Source organism: Suricata suricatta, chromosome 3, assembly GCF_006229205.1.
Source record: "Suricata suricatta isolate VVHF042 chromosome 3, meerkat_22Aug2017_6uvM2_HiC, whole genome shotgun sequence".
NCBI lineage: Eukaryota > Metazoa > Chordata > Mammalia > Carnivora > Herpestidae > Suricata > Suricata suricatta.
Window position 1 is genome coordinate 37,014,772 of NC_043702.1, and position 17,462 is coordinate 37,032,233.

Below are 17,462 nucleotides of genomic sequence, written 5' to 3' on the forward strand. Positions count from 1 at the left end.
TCCCAGAAAAGTGGCACCGAGCTATATCCTCCAAACGGGATTAGAGGGTTCCTCTCGGAGGAAAACTTGGCCCAAGAAAAAGGACCTATGGAGACTTCTAGTTGCAGGTCCCCAGTGAAACAGTCTGGTCTTGGCCAGGAGCCTGCCACCAATGGGCGAACCCTCCCACTCCCACCGAGCCGCAGTCAGCTTGGTGGAAGTCTGCTATCCAAGGAACAGACAGCTCATGAGCGTTTTAGGCTCTGAAATGCAGAGATCCATATGGGCAAATGGGTGGGGGAGGGGAATACTCAAAACAATGCAGGACGTAGAGAAATAAAATGTAATTTATATCCCCAGATGATGGGGTGTCTGGGTGGCTCAGTTGGTTAAGTGACCAACTCTTGATTTCAGCTCAGGTCATGATCTCACAGTAGGTGAGATTGAGCCTTGTGTCAGGCTCTGTGCTGACAAGGCAGAGGCTGCTTGGGATCCTCTCTCTTTCCCTCTCTCTGCTCCTCCCCAGCTCATGTGCATTTAGCACACACGTGTGCTCTCGCTGTCTCTCATTTTAAAAAAAGAAAATATTGTATACATGAAAAGAATGTTATAAAAAGAAATAATCAAAGTTTAAGAAAGCTTTATGAATGACAAAAATGTAACAGGTGAGAGTAATTCAATGAAAAGATTGAGGAAATTGAATTTTAAAAAGAAAGAAGGGAAAATGTAAGAGATGAGGAATTTTGCCTAAATGAGTTCTTTGTGGCAGTTACCATATCTTATAAATTAATTTATATTTCAAGGTGTTTGGTTGCTTGATTATAAGTAATTCCTATAGGGGGAACAAAGTCCTACATTGATTTTTTTTTTACAGTTTTATTTACTTTTTAGTAGTCTGTATGCCCAAAGTGGGGCTCTAACTCACAACTCCAAGATCAAGAGTCAAGTGCTCTACCGACTGAGTCAGCCAGATGTCCCTGTAATGAATTTTTAATACAAAGCACATTGCAGTATATTTCTATAAATTTAGAAGTGAACCTCATCATTTCATTGTCTTAATACAGGTATGCCAGCTTTTAACATTTTCCCCCAAAAAGCTTAAATTTCTTATTTGAATAGGAAAAATTCAATATTCTTCCCTACATTTTGACAATCACCTCCAACACTCTGTCCCTTTGCACTGCTCTCTGTCAACATGAAAACTTAAAGTGTTTTTCTCGTCTTTTTTTTTTGGCCTTGACCCTCCCCAAAATGTCTAGCAGCTATCGGGGTAACTTCATGCACTAAAAGTTTCTAATGATGTGCCAAAGACTGTACCCAACATTTACCCTGTCGGTGGACTCAAGGTAAGCAAGCTTAGAATGCAAATTAGCAGGACTGCTTGGCATTTCAGTAGAGAGTCAGGTGTTTGTATTCAGCAAAAGGAGCTCAAACAAGTGAAGAGAGGAAAGAGAGAGCCAATAAACAGATCCCTCTGACTCAGCACCCCACAGCTGGGTAGGACAGGTGGAAGTCAGTCCTGAGGCAGACAGTTCTAGGGCTGCCCGTTCCCTCTCTCTCAAGCTAGTGTTGTAACAAAACAGGTTTTCTTATTGAAACGTATCTTCACACCTATAGACAGCGGAAAGAAGTCTTTTTCTAAGAACTTGCTTTACAGAATTAGTTCTGTCTTTCTTGGAGACTTTTGCTAAGTTTATGATGTGAGTGAGGCTGATCCCGCATTTCTCCATCTCAGGTGCTTCCCTGATTGGACCAAAGGGGTAGAAAGGTAGCGGCTCTGACCACTAGAGGGAGCATGCTAGTCACAGAACCCGCCACAAACGCTGGAAGGCTCGCGGCTGGGAGCAGTCGGGATCATCTCCGCCAAGGACGTGTAAGTCTTGCAGGATCTGATTTAACCCTCCCGGGTGAAAAAGAAAAGATCTGTGTATAGTAAGAATTACTGGATTGTAGGGCACCAGCACATTTGTAATATCGGTACCAAGTTGCTCTCCCAGACGGCTTTACCGATTGTGTGAGGATGCCTGTTTCCCCCATACCCGGTTCAAACATATTCATCCCTGCCGCCGACTGATAGCAGTTACACGCTGGTAAAGTTGAAATCTACTCATATGCTTCTAGGCCTTTCAGAATTCTTTTCTTCTTTGAATTGCTTTTATTATATCCTTTGCCTATTAAAATTTTTTAATGTTTAAAAAAAATTTTTTAATAGTTTGTTTACTTTTGAGATAGAGCATGAGTGGGGGAGGGGCAGGGAGCGAGGGAGACACAGAATCCAAAACAGGCTACAGGTTCCCAGCTGTCAGCACAGAACCCGATGCGGGGCACAAACCCATGAACCGTGAGATCATGACCTGAGCGAAGACAGAGGCCTAACCGACTGAGCCACCCAGGTGCCCAATGTTTATTTTTGAGAGAGAGAAAGCATGAGCCAGGGAGGAGCAGAAAGAGACAGAGACACAAAATCCCAAGCGTCTCAAACACATGGGGCTCAAACTCATGAGCGGAGAGATCATGACCCGAAGTCAGACATTTAACGACCTGACCCACACAGGCACCCCTTCTTTGCTTATTAAAAGAAAAGAAAATACTGGGTCCTATTTTTCTTATTGAATTGCAGGCACTCTTTATTTAATCTAGAATTAAGTCTTTGCCATTTGCCTTTCACTTTATTTACGGTGTTTTTTTGTAAATCTCAAAATTTGTTCTCTTATGGCCAATAAGAAACTTCAAAAGAAAGTGGTTAGCAAAGTAAGGAAGATCTTGAAAAAGCAAGATCTTAGGAAGATCACAGTAGAAGGCAGACTAGCCCCATCTCCAACTGGACTGACAGAAGGGAGCAAAGTAGGACCATTGAAGCAGTCTGGGTGGAAAGCTAACAGGTTCTGGGAGCAGAAAGTGAATGCTGGGGGACAGAGAAGCAGCTACAGAAAGAAATATGTCTAGACTTCTCAGAGACTAAGAGGCAGAGGTGGATTTTGAAGGATTTGCAAGGTTCTCCTTTGAGATGTTGTAAAGATTAAAAATCGAGAGAGGGGTCCTGGTCCATGTGCTTGAATGCTTAAGAGCTTCATATAGCAAACTTTGGCTCTGCCTTCCCGCACAAATGACTCTAATTTCATCATGAAGCCAGAGTCTTCTCTAGGATGAATCAAGAAGTTACTTACATGTTGTTAAAGGCACTAGAGGAACACCTGGGTGCCTTGGTCCGGTGAGCGCCTGACTTTGGCTCAGGTCATGATCTCGAGGTTCGTGAGTTCAAGTGTCACGTGGGGCTCACTGCTGTCAGCGGAGCTTCAGGTCCTCTGTCCCCCTTTCTCTGCAGCTCCCCTACCTCTGCTCTCCCCAAAATAAATATTTTTGTAAATTAAAAAAATAATTGGCAGTGGAGCTAGGGGTCAAGTGAGTCCTAACAGCTGTTGGGTCAACTTCGGGTATCTCAAGAGGCACAAGAAACCCCTAAGATTTTTCATTTTTAAAAAATATATTATTTTAGGGGTATCTGGCTGGCTTAGTGGAGCATGCAACTCCTGATCTCAGGGTTGTGAGTTTGGTCCCTTGTTGGGTGTAGAGATTACTTAAAAATAAAAACATGCAAATTTTAAGATTGTATGTCTATTTCTGTAAAAATGCCATTGGAATTTTGATAGGGTTTGCACGGGTCTGTAGATTGCTTTGGGCAGTATAGATGGATATTTTAACAGTATTCTTTTAATCCACGGATTCTTCTAAGCTTCTCACCCAACTGAGCCACCCAGGTGCCTCTGGATGCCTTATATTTCTTGCCTAATTGTTCTGGTTAAGACTTCTAATACTGTGTTGATTAAAAATGGCAAGAATAAGTATCCTTGTTTTGTTTGCAATCTTAAAGGAAAAGTTTTCAGCTTTTCCCTGTTGAGTATGATGTTAGCTTTAGGTTTGTCACATGTGGCTTTCATTATGATGGGATGCATTCCCTCTGTAGCCTCTTTGTTGAAAGTTTTATCATAAATGAAAGTTGATTTTTATCAAATGTTTTCTCTGCATATATTGAGATGATCATAAGATTTTTATCCTTTATTTCTTAATGTGGTATAGCACATTGACTTATTTGCAGATAGTAAACCATATTTGCATTCCTGGAATAAATTCCACTTGATTATGGGGTATGATCACTTTAATGTATTGTTGAATTCAGTTTGCTAATATTTTGCATCTATGTCAATCAGCGGTACTGGCCTGTAATTTTCTCCTGGCAACTTTGGTTTTGGTATCTGGGTAACACTGGCCTGTAAAATGAGGACAGAAGAGTTCTTCCTCATCTGTTGGTTTGCTTTTGTGTTTTTTTTTAAGATTTTAAAAAAGATTGGTATTCTTTGAATGTTTAGTAGAATTCACCAGTGAAGCCATCTGATTCTGGACTGCTGTTTACTGAAAGGTATTCAATTACTGATCTAATTTTCTTACCAGTATTGGTCTACTCAAATTTTTTAATTCATGATTTAGTCTTGTATGTTCTTCATACAATGAAGAATTTATTCATTTCTTCTAGGTTGTCTAATTTGTTGAAATAGAATTGTTCGTAGTAGTTTCTTAGGATCCTTTGTATTTGTTGTATCAGTTGAAACAGCTCCTCTTTCACTTCTAAAATCTTTTTTTTTTTTTTTTTTGAGTCTTTATCTTTTCAAAGAACCATCTCTTGGGTTTATTAATCTTTTTCATTGGTACTTTTTAAAACTGTTTCATTTACTTCTGCTCTTTGTTTATATTCTTCCATGAGCTTTGGGTTTGGTTTGTTCTCCTTTTTCTAGTTTTTGAGGTGTAATGTTAGATTGTTTTGAGATTTTTCTTGTTTCTTGAGGTAAACATTTATTATGAACTTCCTTCTCAGAACTCTTGCTGCATCCCATCAATTTTGGTGTGTTATTTCCATTTTCATTTGTCTCAATGTATTTATTTCTACTAATTTCTTTGTTTACTCCTTAGCGGTTTTGTAGCATGTTTGCTAACTTCCACATATTTGTGAATTTTCCAGTTTCCTTTTTGTAATGACTCCTAGTGTCCTACCATTTTGTGGACAAGATGCCTGATATGGTGTGAGTCCTCTTAAATAAAGTAAGACCTGTTTTGTAGACTAACATTTGACCTTTCCTGGAGAATATTCCTTCTTGTACTTCAGAAAAATGTGTATTCTGTTGCTTTTGGATGGAATGTTTTATGAATATCAAGTTCATTTGGTCTAGTGTGTTATCTGAGACCAATATTTCCTTATTGATTTTTCTGATATCCATTGATGTAAGTGGGATATTAAAATCCCCCACTATTACTGTACTGCCAATTTCTTCCTTTTGGTCCCTTCATATTTGCTATATATATTTAATCCTCCTATATTAGGTGCATAAATATTTCCATGTTATATCTTTTTTTAGTGAGCTTGGCCCCTTATTTTACAGTGCTTTGTCTCTTAGTACAGTCTTTGTTTTAAAGTCTATTTTATCTAGTATACGTATAGCTACCCCAGCTTTTTTCTGGTTTTCATTTACATGAAGTGTCTTTGTTCATCCCTTCACTTTGTGTGTTCTTACAGCTGAAGTGAGTATCTTGTAGGGAGCATATGGATGGGTCTTGTTTGTCTTTTAAATCCAACCACTCTTTTTTTTTTTTTTTTTAAATTGGAGAATTTAGTCCATTTACATTTAAAGTAAGCATTGATAGGTACTGTTGGTGTTATTTCCATTTTTGTTTTCTGACTGTTTTGTAGTTCCTCTTTGTCCCTTTTTCTTCTCTTGGTCTCTTCCTTTGTGGTTTGATGACTTGCTCTAGTGGTATGCTTAGATTCCTTTTTCTCATTATCTTTTGTGTGTCTACCTGATGTTGTTTTGTGGTTACCATGAGGCATGCAAGTGTGTGTGTGTGTGTGTAGTCTATTTTAAGTTGATACATTGGAACACATTCTAAATTTCTACGTTTTTGTCCCTCCTGCTGCATTTTATGGTTTTGATGTCACATTTTACATGTTTTTACCCTTGGATCCCTTAACTAATTATTGTAATTTTAGTTATTTTTACTAATTTTTTCTTTTAATCTTCATATTAGCTTTATAAGTGATTAATCCACTACCTTTACTATATATCTAACTTTACCAGTGTGAGTTACATTTTCATATGTTTTCTTGTTACTAATTAAGAACCCTTTTTTTTTTTAACTTAAAGTACTCTGACATTTCTTATAAGACTAATTTAGTAGTGAACTCCTTTAGCTTTTGTCTGTGAAACTCTTTATCTTCCCTTCTATTCTGATTAACTTTGCCAGGTAAAGCATTCTTGGTTGGAATTTTTTTTCTTTTCACATTTTGAATATATTGTGGCACTCCCTTCGGGCATGCAAAATTTCTTCTAAAATCTGATAGTTTTGGGGGCGCCTGGGTGTCTCTGTCAGTTAAACATCCAACTCCAGCTCAGGACATGATCTCACAATTCATGGGGACAAGCCCCATATTGGGCTCTGGGCTGACAGCTCAGAGCCTGGAACCTGCTTTGGGTTTTGTGTCTCCTCTCTCTCTCTGCCCCTCTCTTGGTATGCTCTATCTCTGTCTCAAATAAATAGAAACATTTTTTTAAAACCTGATAGTTTTATGGTGCTTCCCTTGTATGTAACAAGTTGTTTTCCTCTTGCTTTTAAAATTCTCTCCTTTAACTTTTGACATTTTAATTATGTGTCTCAGGTAGGTTCATCTTATTTGGAACACTCTGGTCTTCCGGATCTAAATGTTTTCTTCTGCAGGTTAGGGAAGTTTTCAGCTTTATTTCTCCAAATAAGTTTCCTGCCACTGTCTCTCTTTCTTCTCATTCTGCGATCTGTATAATGTGAATACTAGTATGCTTAATGTTGTCCCTAAGTTCCTTAAAGCTATTTTTACTTTTTTCATTTTTTTTCTCTTTGTTGATCTGATGGGGTGAGTTGTTTTACCCTTGGAGTTAACGAATCCTTTCTTCTGCCCAAGCAGTCTGCCATTCAACCCCTTTACTGTATTTATCAGTACAGTTAATGTATTCTTTTGCTCTGTGACTTCTATCCAGTATTATATTTTCTTTTTTTTTTTGAAGTTACCACTGTACAGTGTTTCAGTTTTGCTGAACATCTTTAAAAAATTTTAATGTTTATTTATTCTTAAGAGAGAGAGAGAGACAGGCAGACAGAATGTGAGCAGGGGAGGGGCAGAGAGAGAGGGAGACACAGAATCTGAAGCAGGCTCCAGGCTCTGAGCTGTCAGCACAGAGCCCAATGCAGGGCTTGAATTCACAAGGTGTGAAATTATGACCTGAGCCAAACTCTGGTGCTTAACCCACTGAGCCACTCAGGCGCCCCATGACAAGCATCTTTATAATCATCACATTGAACTCTTTATGAGTTAGGTACTTATCTGTTTTATTATGTGGCTCTTTTTTTTTGTTTTCTTCCCCTGAGGTTTTGTCTTGTTCAGTTGGAACATATTCCTTAGTTTCCTCATTTTGCTTCACTCTCTGTGTTGGTTCCTATGCAACAGATGTAACAGCCACCTCTCTCCATTCTGAAGGAGCGGTCTCATGGCCTCCCGCAGGAGATGAACCTTATTGTTAACGCTTGCTGTAACTCTGTCTCTCAGACCCTTACGCTAATTCCGGCAGCCTGTTGTATGCCTAACCCCTCCCAGTTGCTGCAGGGATGTCCCTACTGCCAGGGTCCCAAAGGGGGTGGCATCTCAGCCAGCACCTCTATATAGGCTGACTGGAAGATCCTTAGGCAGTGCACTTTATTTTATTTTAAATTTTTTTTAATGTTTTTTATTTATTTTTGAGAGACAGAGACAGCGTGAGCAGGGGAGGGTCATAGAGAGAGGGAGACACAGAATTGGAAGCTGGCTCCAGGCTCTGAGCTAGCTGTCAGCACAGAACCTGACTTGGGGCTCGAACCCACGAACTGTGAGATCATGACCTGGGCCGAAGCCGGACGCTTAACGGACTGAGCCACCCAGGCACCCCTAGGCAGTGCATTTTAAAGCACACAAATACATACAGTTCTGTGGGGCCGCAAGCGTAAGCCCTGCTGCCAGTAGAGCCAGGTCCCCCAGGCAGTAGTCCCAAAGATTTGGGTATAATACAAGGGTATAAACTCCTTTTGGGGAGCTACCAGCAAGCCAAGCGATGCAGAGGGAGAGAGCCGAGACTGCATCCACTAGCTCATTCCCTGAGAGCACTTCCACACGTCCCTAGAAGCATGCTAGACCAGACGCCTGCCCTTCGGCGGGCAAACTGAAGAGCTAAAGACCAGCAAACAAAAAAGTTAAAGGACCTCATCACCGTTAAACTAGCCTTACAAGAACTGTTTAAGCTGAAGAGAAAGTTGTGGACAAGTAAATAGGCATCGTACGAAGGGTGGGTGCGTGTGTGTCTGTGCCATTTGAACAGCGTTCTGGGCAGGTGGCATCTGGCACTTGGAGAGAATGTGACAATCCTACGGGTGCTCTAGAGTGTGGCAGAGAAGAAAGTGAAGATAGCACATGCAGAGTGGGGGGCGAGGGGGAAAGGGTAGCGTGAAAGAAACTCTGCCTGCCAACCTTAGCAAGGTAGAGAGAAGGTGCGAAAATGGTGCCGGCCAGCATCTGTCCTGGAGCCCCCTCCTGTCCTGCCCACCTAAAATCTGGGCTTCTGTGCTGGGCCCCCTGGTGAGTTTATGCGTGCCCCTTGAGAGTCTTTTCTCCTTTTGCTATGGCCCTTTGGGTCTCCTGGACATGAGCCCCATTGGATTTCAAAGCCAGGTTTTGGGGGCTCATCTTGGGTACAAGTCTTAAAACTTGGGGTGCCTGACTTGGGGCATGAAGCCTTTACTTAGGGAGAAGTTCCAAGTTTTTAAGCTCTCTCTTGATTCTGGGTCACTATGTCATGTGTGAGGCTTATGGTGAGATTTGCTCTCAGACTCTACCCCCTTCATTGTGGTTTTTTCTCATTTGTTTGATAGGAAGGAGTTGCTCAGCTAGTTTTCAGAGGAAATTGTTCCATATGTAGCTGCAGAGTATGTCTCTGGGAAGAGATGAGTTCAGGATCTTTGTACATTATCATCTTGCACCACCTCCCTCAGTTGTACTTTTTAAAATAGCGCTTAGTCCTCTTTACTTATTTAATCATTGATCATCTGGTTTATCAAGCTTCCATTATCCTTTAATGCCCTCCCATGGCCCATACAGCAACGGTAGTCTACTTTTGTATTTCCCTCTCCTTTCTGTCATTTAATAATTTTTAAAAATTGTTATGATTTGTTTATTTTGAGAGGGAGAGAGAGAGAATCCCAAGCAGACTGCACTGTCAGCACAGAACCTGATATGGAGCTTCAACTCAGAAACTGAGATATCATGACCTGAGCAGAAACCAAGAGTAGATGCTTAACCCATTGAGCCACCCAGGCGGACCCCCGCCCCCGCCAACATCCTGTCATTTGTATCTATTTTATCATAATATGTGACATTTGTACATCAGTTTTCCACTCTTATCTTTACCTTTGGCTTATATATTGCTGTGCATAATTACATATTTTAAAAATCTTCACCTCCTCAATCCTTTCCCTGAAATTTTCCATTATTACTTAGTTGGATGAAGCTTCTTCTCTAACACAGGGATTGTGAAAATAAGGCCTGCAGGCCAAATCTGGCTCCTGTCTTGGTTTTGTGAGCAAAGAATTCCACCCCCTCACCCACCCCCCACTTTAAAGGGTTGTTAACAAGAACACGGGGCACCTGGGTGGCTTAGTCTGTTAAACTTCAGACTTGGACTTCAGCTTGGGTCATGATCTTGAGAGTTTGGCGAGTTCAAGTCCCACATGGGGCTGTCTGCTATCAATGCATATCCTGCTTTAGATCCTCTGTGCCCTTCTCTCTCTGCCCCTCCCCTGCTTGCTCTCTCTCTCTCTCAAAAGTAAATAAACATTGGGGCACCTGGGTGGCTCAACTGAGTAAGCATCCTACTTTGGCTCAGGTCATGATATCACAATTTGTGGGTTTGAGCCCCATGTTGGGCTCTGTGCTGACAGCTCAGAACCTGGAGCCTGCTTCAGATTCTGTGTCTCTCTCTCTATCTGCCTCTCCCCTGCTCTGTCTCTGTCTCTCAAAAATAGGAATAAATGTTTTTAAAAAATTAAAAAAAAACCCCAACCAATAATATGGGACATTAACTCTGGCCCTCAGAGCCTCTAACATTTACTGTCTGGTCCTTACACAAAAGGTTAGCTGATCTCTGCCTTGTAAATTCCTCAAGATGCCTGATGGATGCAGAATTCTCTAAACTCTTACACGTTTAAAACCAATTCTCTATAGATTTATTTATTTACTTACTTATTTTTGGTGAACCCCCACTTCCAGGCAGGGGCCCTTGGAGAGGGGGGCTGAGGATGGTTACGTAACCAGGTGGGGAGGGGCCCTGGGACGGTGGGGGGGGGCCAACTTCTGGCGATGGGAGCCCGGTTTCAAACCCAATTTTTTATAGTTTTGATGGTTCACACATATTCTTTGAGGTTTTTAAAAACGTCTATTTGTACTAACTTTTTTATTGCCCCTACCACACACTTAGGGGGTTAAAATAGTACAAACTTTAAAATAATACAACCTTGAGGTGCCTGGCCAGTTTAGTTGGTGGAGTGTGCACTTGTGATCTTGGGGTTGTGAATTCAAGCCCCACATCGGTATAGAGCTTACTTGAAAAATGAAAAATTAGAAAATTAAAAAAGAATACGAACGCACCTGGCAGTTTATGTGGGCTGGGGCGCTGAGTGGGGCTGGGGTCTCGGGGCTTCACGAGCTGTTGGCAGCCCTGCGCTCCTCCCTCTCTCCTTGCCTCTTTCTTCCATTGCTGTAAGTGCAAACAGTATTCTTCATTTCTCTGATTTTTGTCCATTTCTGTCCTTAGTTTTTAATTTCTTTCACATTGATTCTCCTCTCCTGAAAAGTTTGTCATGAAACTTGAGATAATTGAAGTTTCTTTTCCTTCATGAGGGTTTATTGGGCGAAATTATCCTCAGTCGAGATGTAATTTCATTCCCGACTTTCTGCAGTCCTCTGTGTGGACTTAACTTTCCTCTTATTTGCATTCATGGTGTTGGGTTGTTTTGCAATATTCCTAGTTTATTGAGCTCTCATTTGTCAGTATAGTAAAGTCCAGGAGCTTTTCCAGGGTGTTGTTTTGGTGAGGAGGTTTTTGTGTTGTGGGGAGGGTTAGGAGTCTTCAGTTTTGTGCTTCTTTTTTTTCTTATTGTTCCTAAAACTTCAGTTTCCTTTCTCCTTAACAATCCAATTTCCAATGAGGGCTTTCCTCCTTTGCCTGTTTCTGCTCCTCCAGCAAACCTCATTTTGAAGAGCGCCCCTTTAAATCCTTGTACTTAGAAGTCCCTTCCTACAGTTCATACTCGGATCTGCCTGGACACTCTTCTTTTTTAGTATTTCCAGGCTGAGGATACATGTAGTCCTTGTGTTAACAGTGTCCGGTGAACCTGAGACCCTTTCACTGGCTTCCGTTTTCTATCTTGGTTTGCCTTTGTCTGCTACAAACTTTGTAGTGAGGTGGGGTAGAAGTGTAAGAGAGCACACATTGGGATTTGGTGATTTTTCTCATTTTACCAATTTTTAAAGATTTGTCTGCCTTCAAGTTACTGAGTGTGGTTTTATGTAGAATTCACCTTTCTTGTTTCATATTGCTTGTGGAGGAAATATTAGGAAGTAGGCGGCTAAGCAGTGCTTCAAAGTCTCTATATAGGCTATTAAAGCAGGAAGAACCTGACAGCTGTGTCTCCTATAAATGCTTTGGAGGAAAAGGAGTGTCAATATGAGAGGAACCTAGCAGCCACTCAGAGCTCTGTGTTCATGAGGTTCAGTAGTGGCCGTGTTGATGCATTTTTCTGCTTACAGTCTTAAGACTGTTGTGATAGACATTTATGGTTTTGATTCGACTTCCTTCCATTTCCACTTTCATCTAGAAGCATCACGGAGATTTACTTTGGGGAACTATTCTCAGTTTCAGAGATGGGCACATGTAGGCCTAGCTAAGTAGTATTTAATCTCTCAAGTGATAGTGATTGATTGAGCGTGGGCATGTGATCAGCCCATCCAAGGAGACTCAATCCTGGATTTATTAGAGCTCTAAAAAGTCTCCTCTGGGTTGGTAAGCAGAAAATATTTCAGTCTGTTCTAGTCTCTTATATATGGTACACTGTTTCTGACCATTTATTAAAAAAGGCTTGCATTCCCAAAGAAGTCCCAAGGTGGAGAACATGATGATGTAGAGCAGTGTGAATGTAAGGCCATCTTGCCCAATGAAATGAGATTGATCACCAGACATGAGCCCAGAATAAATGCTCTTGAGAAGAGAGATGCCAAATACCATCAAATAGTCCAGTTTCTTAAATATTTTGCTCTTTTTTTCAAATAGTATCCTGGGGCAGAACCAACAGCTGAAGTAAGAGCTTTGACTTCTTTTTGTTAATGGGCTCACGTTTAAATTAGGGAATTTAATAAGAAAAAACAACTGAAATGTGAAGTTTTTAGAAAACCAGTAGTCTGTTGCTAGATGTCTTTAGAGAGCTTTAGAAAGTAAACAAGCTCTGGCTGTCTGTCTAAAACATCTGACCCTAAGATAAAAACAAGCCCAAAAGATCTCAAGAAGTGGAAGTCTGTCAGTAAAGAAACTAGGAGAAATGGCAAGCAGAAAAGGTCACTGAGCTAATAATTGTCCAATACTGGCTAAGAAACTAATGGACAACCATCTGAAATCTAATGACGCTGCTCTGGGGGAGATGGTACTCCACAAATCCTTGTCTTTCCTCTAAACTCCCAAGTGGAACAGAACAGTAATTGATATTACTGTTACCTACTACTAATCCTACTACTCTGAACATCGGATCCTTCAGACCCAAATTTTAAGGTTGTTTAAGAAACAAACAGAAAAGCAAAAGGACTTCTAGTGTGAGTGAGTTTTGTCTTAAAAATGACTTTATGATAGAAGATGGTAATAAAAGATAAAACTGAAAATGTGTAGTAATTACAGAAGTTTGAGAGACAATGAACTTTGTTTTGGTTTACTAAAAACCACTTGAAAAATGAGAACTTGGAATAATTGTGAGCCCTTTCCTAGGTGTCTGATTCTGTGGGATCACTGTCAGAGAAACAGTCGTTTTTTCATCAGGAAACTTAGAGATCTAATAGGTAGGATCTACTTCCAGATAAAATATGCTGCAGCCCTTACATCTGATCAGATTCTAGCTGATGTGACTTTAGAATATTTATGATAGTCTCAAAAAATAACTCAAAGAATTGGAGCACCTGGCTAGATCAGTTAGTAGAGCATGTGACTCTTGGGGTTGTAGATTGAACCCCATGTTGGGTATAGAGATTAATAATAAAATCTTTAAAATTTTTTTCAAAAATAACCAAAGACACTTATATGTGGAATCCTAAAAAAAAAAATCAAACTCTTAGAAACAGGAAGGAGAAATGTGGTTGCCAAGGACTAAAGGGTTGGGGAAATAGAATTTGTTAAAGGATACTTTCAATTTACGGGATGAGAAAGGTTGAAGGATCTAATGTGTAATATGACGATTAGAGTTAACACTATTATATAATTGACATTTGCTGAAAATAAGAATGAAATGTCCTCATCAAAAGTATATGAGGTGAGGGGCGCCTGGGTGGCTTAGTCGGTTAAGCCTCTGACTTCAGTTCAGGTCATGATCTCCTGTTTGTGGGTTCGAGCCCTGCGTCGGGCTCTGTGCTGACAGCTCAGAGCCTGGACCCTGCTTCAGATTCTGTGTCTCCCTCTCTCTTCCCCTCCCCGCTCATGCTCTGTCTCTCTCTGTCTCAAAAATAAATAAAACATTAAAAAAAAAAAGTACATGAGGTGAGGGGCACCTGGGTGGCTCAGTTGGTTAAGTGTCTGGCTTCGGCTCAGGTCATGATCTCACGGTTTGTGGGTTCGAGCCCTGCGTCGGGCTCTGTGCTGACAGCTCCTCGGAGCCTGGAGCCTGCTTCAGATTCTGTGTCTCCTTCTCTCTCTCTGGCCCTCCCCTGTTCGCACAGTCTCTCAAAAATAAATTAAAAACATTAAAAAAAATTTAAAAAAAAGTACATGAGGTAATAGACGATGGAATAATTTCACAATGTATATCGAATCATTATGATGCTCACCTTCAATAACTTATACTTTTGTCAATTATACCTTAATAAAGCTGACCAAACCAAAGAAACAGTTATAGTGTCAGAATCCCCAAGGGCAAATGACTCCATAGACAGTTTATATGGAGCAAAGCCACAGTCCAGATGGAGTCTTCCTAGATTTTCACAAAACACTGTTTTTTAAAATATAATTTATTGTCAAATTAGCGTCCATACGACACCCAGTGCTGATCCCAACAAGTGCCCTCCTCGGTGCCCATCATCCACTTTCCCTCCCCCACCCCATCAACCTGCAGTTTGTTCTCAGTATTCAAGAGTCTCTTATGGTTTGCCTTCCTCCCTCTCTGTAACTTTTTTTTTAACCCCTTCCCTTCCCCCACAAATGAATGAAAACATATGGTAACTGTCTTTCTCTGTCTGACTTATTTCACTTAGCATAATACCTTCAGTTCCATCCATGTTGCCACAAATGGCCAGATTTCATTCTTACTCATTGCCATGTAGTATTCCATTGTATACATAAACCGCATCTTTATCTATTCGTTAGTTGATGGACATTTAGGCTCTTTCCATAATTTGGCTATAGTTGAAAGTGCTGTTATAAACATTGGGGTACATGTGCCTCTATGAATCAGCATTTCTGTATCCCTTGGGTAAATTCCCAGCAGAGCTACTGCTGGGTCATAGGATGTTCTATTTTAAATTTTTTAATAGTTGTTTATTTTGCTTAATGTTTTGAATGCTAATATATATGCCAACCAGTCTATGCCAACTAGGATTATAATAATATTCTATTATTCTTTCTTGTATTATTTACATTTTTATAAAATATGCATTGGATCAAGAAGAATATCTTTCTTAAAGTTAGTTTTTATATACTCATTTTTTAAATGAATAGTTTATTACCAACTTGGTTTCCATATAACACCCAGTGCTCTTCCCCACAAGCACCCCTCTCCATGACCATCACGCCCCATTTGTCTTCCCCCTTCCCTCTTCAGCCCTCAGTTTGTTCTCAGTATTAAAAGGTCTCTCATGATTTGCCTCACTCCCTCTCCCCAACTCTTGCCCTCCCCTTCCCCCTTCCCATGGTCTCCTGTTAGGTTTCTCCTGTTAGACCTACGAGTGCAAACATATGGTATCTGTCCTTCTCTGCCTGACTTATTTTGCTTAGCATGATACCCTCCAGGACCATCCACGTTGCTACAAATGGCCAGATTTCATTCTTTATCATTGCCATGTAGTACTCCATTGTGTATATATACCACATCTTCTTGATCCACTCATCAGGTGATGGACATTTAGGTTCCTTCCATGATTTGGCTATTGCTGAAAGTGCCGCTATTAACATTGGGGTACATGTGCCCCTATGCATCAGCACTTCTGTATCCCTTGGGTAGATCCCCAACAGCGCTAGTGCTGGGTCATAGGGGAGTTCTATGGATAGTTTTTTGGGGAACCTCCACACTGTTTTCCAGAGCGGTTGTACCAGTTTACATTCCCACCAACAGTGTAGGAGGGTGCCCGTCTCTCCACACCCTCGCCAGCATCTATAGTCTCTTGATTTGTTCATGTTAGCCACTCTGACTGGTGTGACGTGGTGTCTCATTGTGGTTTTGATTTTTATTTCCCTGATGATGAGTGATGTTGAACATCATTTCATGTGCCTGTTGGCCATCTGATGTCCTCTTTGGAGAAGTGTCTGTTCAAGTCTTCTGCCCATTTCTTCACTGGATTATTTTTTCTGGAGTGGAGTTTGGTGAGTTCCTTGTAGATTTTGGGTACTAGCCCTTATCTGATATGTCATTTGCAACTATCTTTTCCCATTCTGTCATTTGCCTATTAGTTTTTTTTATTGTTTCCTTTGCAGTGCAGAAGCTTTTTATCTTGATGAGGTCCCAATAGTTCATTTTTGCTCTTGATTCCCTTGCCTTTGGGGATGTGTCAAGGAGGAAATTGCTGTGGTTGAGGTCAAGGAGGCTGTTTCCTACTTTTTCCTCTAAGGTTTTTATGTTTCCTGTCTCACATTCAGGTCCTTCATCCATTTTGAGTTTATTTTTGTGAATGGTGTCACAAAGTGGTCTAGTTTCATTCTTCATGTTGCTGTCCAGCTCTCCCAACACCACTTGCTAAAGAGGCAGTCTTTTTTCCATTGGATACTCTTTTCCTTTGTCAAATATTAATTGGCCATACACTTGAGGGTCCAGTTCTGGGCTCTCTATCCTATTCCATTGGTCCATGTGTCTGTTTTTGTGCCAGTACCATACTGTCTTGATGATGACAGCTTTGTAGTAGAGGCTAAAGTCTGGGATTGTGATGCCTCCCGTTTTAGTTTTCTTGTTCAATATTACTTTGGCTATTCGGGGTCTTTTGTGGTTCCATATGAATTTTAAGATAGTTTGTTCTAGCTTTGAGAAGAATGCTGGTGCAATTGTGATTGGGATTGCATTGAATGTGTAAATTGCTTTCGGTAAAAATGACATTTTAACAATGTTTATTCTTCTGATCCATGAGCACGGAATGCTTTTCCATTTCTTTGTATCTTCTTCAAATTCTTTCATACGCCTTTTATAGTTTTCAGCATACAGGTCTTTTACCTCTTTGGGTAAGTTTATTACTAGGTATTTTATGGTTTTTCATGCAATTTGAATGGGATCAGTTTCTTTTTTTTTAAACTGTCTTTTTTAAAAATTAATTTATTTTTTATAGTTTATTGCCAAATTGGTTTCCATATAACACCCAGTGCTTCTCCCCACAAGTGACCCCAACCATGACCATCAATCCCTCCCCCCCTTCAGTCCATGGTTCACTTTCAGTATTCAGTAGTCTCCTTTGATCTGTGTCCCTCACTCTCCCTCGCTCTCTTTCCCCCTTCCTCTCCCCATGGTCCCCTGCAAGGTCTTTCCTGTTAGACCTATGAATGCAAACATATGGTATCTGTCCTTCTCCGCCTGACTTATTTCGCTTAGCATGACACCCTTGAGGTCCATCCACTTTGCTACAAATGGCCATATTTCATTCTTTCTCATTGCCAATGTAGTATTCCATTGTATGGATAAACCACATCTTCTTGATCTATTCATCAGGTGATGGACATGATTTGGCTATTGTAGAAAGTGCCGCTATTAACATTGGGGTACCTATGCTCCTATGCATCAGCACTTCTATATCCCTTGGGTAAATCCCTAGCAGTGCTATAGCTGGGTCATAGGGGAGTTCTATTGATAGTTTTTTGAGGAGCCTCCACACTGTTTTCCAGAGCGGCTGCACCAGTTTACATTCCCACCAACAGTGTAGGAGGGTGCCTGTTTCTCCA